Source organism: Pseudorasbora parva, chromosome 21 (assembly GCF_024679245.1).
Source record: "Pseudorasbora parva isolate DD20220531a chromosome 21, ASM2467924v1, whole genome shotgun sequence".
NCBI lineage: Eukaryota > Metazoa > Chordata > Actinopteri > Cypriniformes > Gobionidae > Pseudorasbora > Pseudorasbora parva.
The window spans coordinates 24,977,446-24,983,892 of NC_090192.1; the positions used below are offsets into that span (position 1 = coordinate 24,977,446).

A 6,447-nucleotide genomic window follows, 5' to 3' on the forward strand; every position below is an offset into this window, starting at 1 on the left:
TATTCTATAAATAACGCAAACATATGTCCACGTGAGTTATAATCATTTAGTCCTGACAGACATGCAAGAGCGAACAACGTAAGCAGCAGTCAACTGAGGCGAGTGCCCGGAATTGTGCCTTGGACGGTAGACATCGAGCCCTTCCAAGGACAGCAAGTGAAATTAGTTTACCATTATTAAGCAGAACTGGTTACGGTAACTAGTGAAATAAGTTTCTAGTCTTTGAGCTGCTAATTTAAAGGATTTTGCCTCTACTCTCACTCTCGGAAAAAAGTTAATTTATCTGTTACTACGTTAAAAGGTACATATCAGTACCTTTTATATTTTGTACCTTAGGATACTACTCCAGTGATATATTTGTACCTTTTCTCAGTGTGTACAAGTAGTGTTATTATGTATTTTTCTAAATTACAGTTGATTTTTTATATACTGCTGAATGGTTATTGAAAAAGACATTGTATTTATTGTTGATGTTAAAACATCCAACTCACTGATAAATCAAAAAAAAATTTTTTTTTTTAAATTTCAGTAAATGAGGTAGATGGAGAAGCAATAGAGTGTGGCCTACAGATAACATGATCTCTCATTTATTTCAAGGCTCCTTTAAAAAACAAATTTTTGCATGAGGTGAAGGAGATGAGGGGACACTAACATTAGAACCAGTGCCAGCAGAATCCTATCAACAAACTTCGATTAAAGAAATGTAAGTATAACATTTTTTGTGTAGTTTGTGTATTATATTTGCCTTATGTTTAGTGATCAACCGATATTGATTTTTTTTCAATATCACAAGACTGTGCTTCTCAGCGCTGTCAAAATAAGTAACATCGACCAGCCAGAAAACGTACAAGCCGATGGTGAAATTTATAAAGGCCAATTTTCAGACAATGTCTGCTTTGTCAATACATCAGCCGACCACTACTTATCTTCATTGGTACATTAGTAACCGTATGCATGTGTCACATTAGAAAATTGTTCAGCATTGTGGCTAATCATCAGTATTACTACTAATGCAAGTTTTTAACTACTACTCCACCCTCACTGCAGAAATGCAACTAGAGGAAGACTGCCTGCTGGATTTGCCATTCCAGTCTTTTCTGGAGATATTCAGGCCAAGCTTGATTACAAAGAACAATGCCAGAAGGATAGACACAGAATCATCAGAGTTCTTCATGATAGAACACACAATGTAAGTCAGCAACTTGTAAAGCAACATAAATATTTTGAATGCATATGTGTGAAACAGTGCTTTGTTGACATGGATTTGAAGTATTTGTTACTTAAGTAATAAGAATTAAAAATGTTTTAGTTTTTTTCCAATTGATTTTAAATTAATCTTTTAGGTATCCAACAAATGCAGAATATGTGCACGTTGCAAAATAACTTATTGTGAAATACCCTTTTCTAAAGGATATTGAAGGGAACGGCTATGTAAGTTACAAGGAATGGTAGACTTTACATCATGTGAAATGACTTTACCAGTGTAAATATTAGTTCCTTAAGGTTATTGTTCCATTTATTAATTGGTCTTAGATTTTGTTTACATCTTAGCTATTCTAATTGACAGAAAGTGGTAGATTCTGTTTATATGCATTCAAAGTATCTTGCCTGTATTAACTATACCATATTTTTCCCACATGTGTTAGGACACTTGGCACCAGTCCCTCAAGCGCAAATTTAAAGCTGAGCGTGCAGCTCTGGTCCATGAAGATGAGGTAAGAAAGAGTAAGGAGAAGTTTGGGCACAAAAATGTGAGACTCCCTGTACAATCTCCAGCAGCATTTTGCAGATCTGAGTCAGGGGTAAGTGGATTCCTGTAGTTAAAATTGGTTACTAAACAAGAGCTAAATATAATTTGACAACTAAAGAGTAATTTAATTAAAAATTATACAATAGGTTGTCTGCCTTCAGGTCATGAATAAAGACTTCATTTAACTATGTCTTCTCTTCTGTATCCATCTCGTGCTGTTTACATTCAGCATTTCCAGGTTCTACTTCAGAATTCCAACTCTATTGGCCGACGCTTTTAAAGGGTTAGTTCACCAAAAAATAAATTTGATGTCATTAACTCCTCTCCCTAATGTCGTTCCACACCCGTAAGACCTCCGTTCATCTTCAGACACAGTTTAAGATATTTTATATTTAGTCTGACAGCGTATGCAAGTGTATGCACACTATACTGTCCATGTCCAGAAAGGGAATAAAAACATAATCAAAGTAGTCCATATGAGACATCAGTGAGTTAATTAAGCAGCTCTTGAAACATCAAAAATACATTTTGCTCCAAAAACTACGACTTTATTCAGCATTGTCTTCTCTTCCCTGTTTGTTTTCAATCCTGAAATAAAGATTCAATCAGTTATGAATCAGTGAATCGATTCGGATCAGCAAAGTCACGTGATTTCAGCAGTTTGACACGCGTTCCAAATCATGATATGTATTTTCGATTCTAAAAAGAGATTCTAATTAACCCACTGATGTCACATCTGGACTACTTTGATGATGTTTTTATTCCCTTCCTGGACATGAACAGTATAGTGTGCATATACTTGCATACGCTCTCAGACTAAATATAAAATATCTTAAACTGTGTTCCGAAGATAAAGAGAGGTCTTACGGGTGTGGAACGACATTAGGGTGTCATTAATGACATAAATTTAATTTTTGGGTGAACTAACCCTTTAACCTGAGCAGCATGTCGCATACATGTGATGCTGACTCGGGATTCAGCCAATACTGAGCCAGCATTCAAATGTAGAACCTAAATGGAAGTGCTGAATGTAAAGGGCACATGAAACTGACACAGAAGAGAAGATATTGTTGAATAAAGTCATTAATTTTGTTTTTGCGCACTAAAAGTATTCTTGTCGCTTTATAAACTTAAGGTTTAACCATTGACATGGAAAGAACCATTTGCATAGTATTTTTTTAAGGAATTCATTGTGCATTCTTTAATTGAATATCTCTGTAAGGTAAAGAATTAGTGAATGGAATCATGTGTTTTTGAGGTTTAACTGTTGTTGTTATTATTATTTACTTTTTTTTAACATTTGATCCAATAGGCGATTGCTTTCATTGGTGAGGATGCATCCTCTGAGGGTCCTGTGAATGTCCTACATATCCAGTAAAGCAAGATGCGATCAAACACTGCTGTGGTCAATGACCGAATGCAGCAGACTTTTGCGTGCGAAGACGGGAGATAAGAGATGGAATGACTGGAGCATATCCTTAAGAAATATCCTTTCTTAAAAACAACCTCAAGGGTCAGTGATATCACGGATTTTAAATCAGTTTGCAGCTTAAAATAAATGTTGAATGTCGTTATAAACAAAGTATGCAAAAATGTTAATTTACAGTTTGTAAAATTGTTGTAATTTTCAAAACCTTCAGGTGATGAAATATGTCCATTCAAGCTTAGAAATATTTGAGACAAAGAATATTAAAATTACTGATTTGATTTTAAAGTATTTTTAGTTCATGTGAATGATTAACTTTTTCATTCAGTCAATTTTCAGTTGTGTGATGAAGTTCTTCATCTGTCAGTTTAAGCCAGCGATTCAAGGATGGCTTTACCAGTATTGTGACAAAGGTGCTTGAGCTTGTTCAAAGAAATGCTCCATTGGCCAAAGTCTACAAAGATGAAGAGATGCTTGCAAAAGAACTACCAGGTATTGACATAAAACATAGTGGTTTTGAGCAATTACGGATTAATGTGCCCAAGCGACCATGTGCATGTTACTTTCAGTTTATATAGATTTAGTGATTTAAAAGCCCAGCTGGTGATACTGGTATTACTGGTGTTGTCACACGTCATTAACCTGTGGGAAAATTTCCTCACTGTCACATCCCTAATTCAAGTTAACCATAAAAAGATAAGAATTTTTTTAACTCAAAAACATTCAACTCTGTGTTCGTGCTGCTTCGCTGAGCCAGAGAGAAAAGTTTTAAACCACACAGGATATAAATAATAGTGATCAAAATAGAGCAAACCACCTTTTGAAATTAACGGTTGTATCGTTTACATATTACGCAATCAAGTGACCGTTAGAAATGTTTTGTCAATAAATCATTCATTCAAAAGATTCTTCAAAAACACTGATTCATCCAGTTATAAAACGTATTTATTAATGATTCATTGAATTTATTCAAAAACATTTTTAAATAATTATTAGGATTATTAGATTATTGGATTATTAGGCTGCTGTCACTTAAGGGTTAGTAAAAAAAATTATATTAATGTTACATTTGTTGATATTTCCAGTTAATGTGTTTTTGTTTTATTTTTAAAATTTCTGAACTATGACTTACAATGAATAAAGGAAACCACTTTTGGGAGGGTATAAATTAATATGAAAGCAGGAAGTTTATAATATTACATTATTGAGTAGTGTGTTATCTATTTTTATTACAGATTCTGACTTTCGTGCAGCACTTTTAAAGCACTGAGAAAGCTGAGAGCTTATTCGCATTGAGAGGTATGGAACCATTTGTTAAACTCACTTTTTAATAATCTGATACATGTCCTGTTATAAAGTTCTGATAGTTATTGAATTGTTTAACTGATAGATGTTTAACACGTTCTTTATTTTTCCTTGCAGTGTGATGCTGATACGCCATACCCAACCATACATTTGGTAGACACTGACTTGAACCCTCTTGGAGAGAGCCATTTTCCAGTGGAGGTGTGCAGGGGAAATAGGAGTTGAAGAAGGGACAATTGCAGCCTTCAGTGCCTACTATCTTTTAAACATGGCTCATCCACCCTACATGAAGAATACACTGACCTTCCTGTAGCATGCCATAGCAAAGATTGGTGAGGTGGGTGGCAAGCCCCTTCCAATAACTGTCACCCGAATAATCAATATCCTGTACTAAAAGAGACTACGTTGTCTTTGCTCCCATTAGAGCTACAGAAAATTCTTACAGATACTGCATTTAGTGAAATGTGTTTGTGATTAAATGTTTTAAGGGTATAAAGTTAAAATGAATTTACTGTTGAAAAAAGATTGCTTTGATTTATTGATGTTCAAAACATTTTAGAACATGTAGACTGTAATAGAAAATGTTAAAGGTCCCGTTCTTCGTGTGTTTTCGAAGCTCTGATGATGTTTACAGTGTGCAATATAACATGAGTTCATGTTTCGTAAAAAAACAGTATTTTTCACACAATTTAATTATCTACACACTGCTGTTTTCTCTGTCCTAAAAACGGCCTGATGATTTCCTTGTTCTATAAAGTCCCTCCTTCAGAAACGCGTAACGAGTTCTGATTGGGCCAGCGCTTCCTGTGTTGTGATTGGACAGCAGCTTAGCGCACTTTGCCCGGAAAGGTCCCACCTCTTACCTTAATGGGGAGATGCATGTGCTGAATGCGCGCTCTTCTCCACGTGGGAGAGCAACGAGACCACGCCCCCTATTTTGTGTTCTTGTGGGCGGAGGGTTAGTCAACAAACGGTTTTAGTGACGTCATTCCTGAAGGAAGTGCAGCGGTGTAGTCCAAACCGGCCGTTCGCTGTAGGCTTTGAAAGGGAACTTCTGTTAAATAAAATATCTCTTGGCATTGAACTTTGAGCTTTATAATTTTTCAGGTATCATTTATGCTCTAACAGCAACATTACACACTAACTAAAGTTTGAAAGATGGAATCGCAAAGAAAGGGACCTTTAAAATGAGATCTAGTACTGTTTTTTTAAAAAATGAAATAACTTTGTTAATGTTACTTGTGTTATTACGGTTAAAATGGTATGTACTGATTTTGAAAGCTTAATATTATTTATATGAAGTTAGTATAAACCTAACAGTAAAATTGCTTAATATATAAGCATCCTGTAATGACTGTGAGAATAATATGTGATAAAATGTTAAGGGTATAAAGTTACAATTAATTAACTAATGTTAATAAATTAATGTACTGTTGAAAAAAGTGCAATATATGTATCCTGTTGTGACATTGTGATTGCTTGAAACCTCTTCTGAAAATGTGAGAATTTAATAAATGTGATTAAAATTATTCTGGCCTTTTTAATGTGCAAAATAGAGTACAAATTTGCCATCACAAGGTACAAAATGCTTGTCACTGGGGCAGTACCCTTAAAAGGACAAATATGTACCTTTTTTAAAGGTACATTATAGTACCATGCACTATAAGGTACAAATTTGTCTTCAGAGGTACATATTTGCCTTTGAAAGGTACATACTGCAAGGGTACAGATTTGTACCCATGTATAAGGGTACAACGGGTGTACCCTTGAGGGTACTGCCCCAGTGACAAGCCATTGTACCCCAAAAGGTACAAATTTTGCACATTTTTTCTAACAGGGAAAGTTTTAACACCACCAATTCAATGAATCACGGATAAGATAGGAGTCATATGACAGTTTCAGTTTGCTCTGGCTTCCTTTATGATCCAACATGAAGGTTTTCCAGTCTGTGTTGCTATCTCTCTTG

The 6,447-nt window shown here is 35.0% G+C and overlaps 1 long non-coding RNA gene across 3 annotated transcripts; it reads left to right on the forward strand.

Moving 5' to 3' along the window:
* Window positions 1–646: 646 nt before the first annotated feature.
* LOC137056013 (uncharacterized) lies at window positions 647–6,010 on the forward strand. 3 transcript variants are annotated; one of them, XR_010900164.1, is made up of 6 exons: window positions 647–1,189; window positions 1,647–1,802; window positions 3,063–3,263; window positions 3,505–3,668; window positions 4,412–4,475; window positions 4,599–6,010. It is a non-coding gene; the product is annotated as an uncharacterized lncRNA (long non-coding RNA). The 3 variants fall into 3 exon arrangements; XR_010900163.1 differs by having other exon boundaries at window positions 3,516–3,668; XR_010900165.1 differs by lacking the exon at window positions 647–1,189 and adding an exon at window positions 1,377–1,431 and having other exon boundaries at window positions 1,684–1,802; window positions 3,516–3,668.
* The last annotated feature ends 437 nt before the right edge of the window (window positions 6,011–6,447 follow it).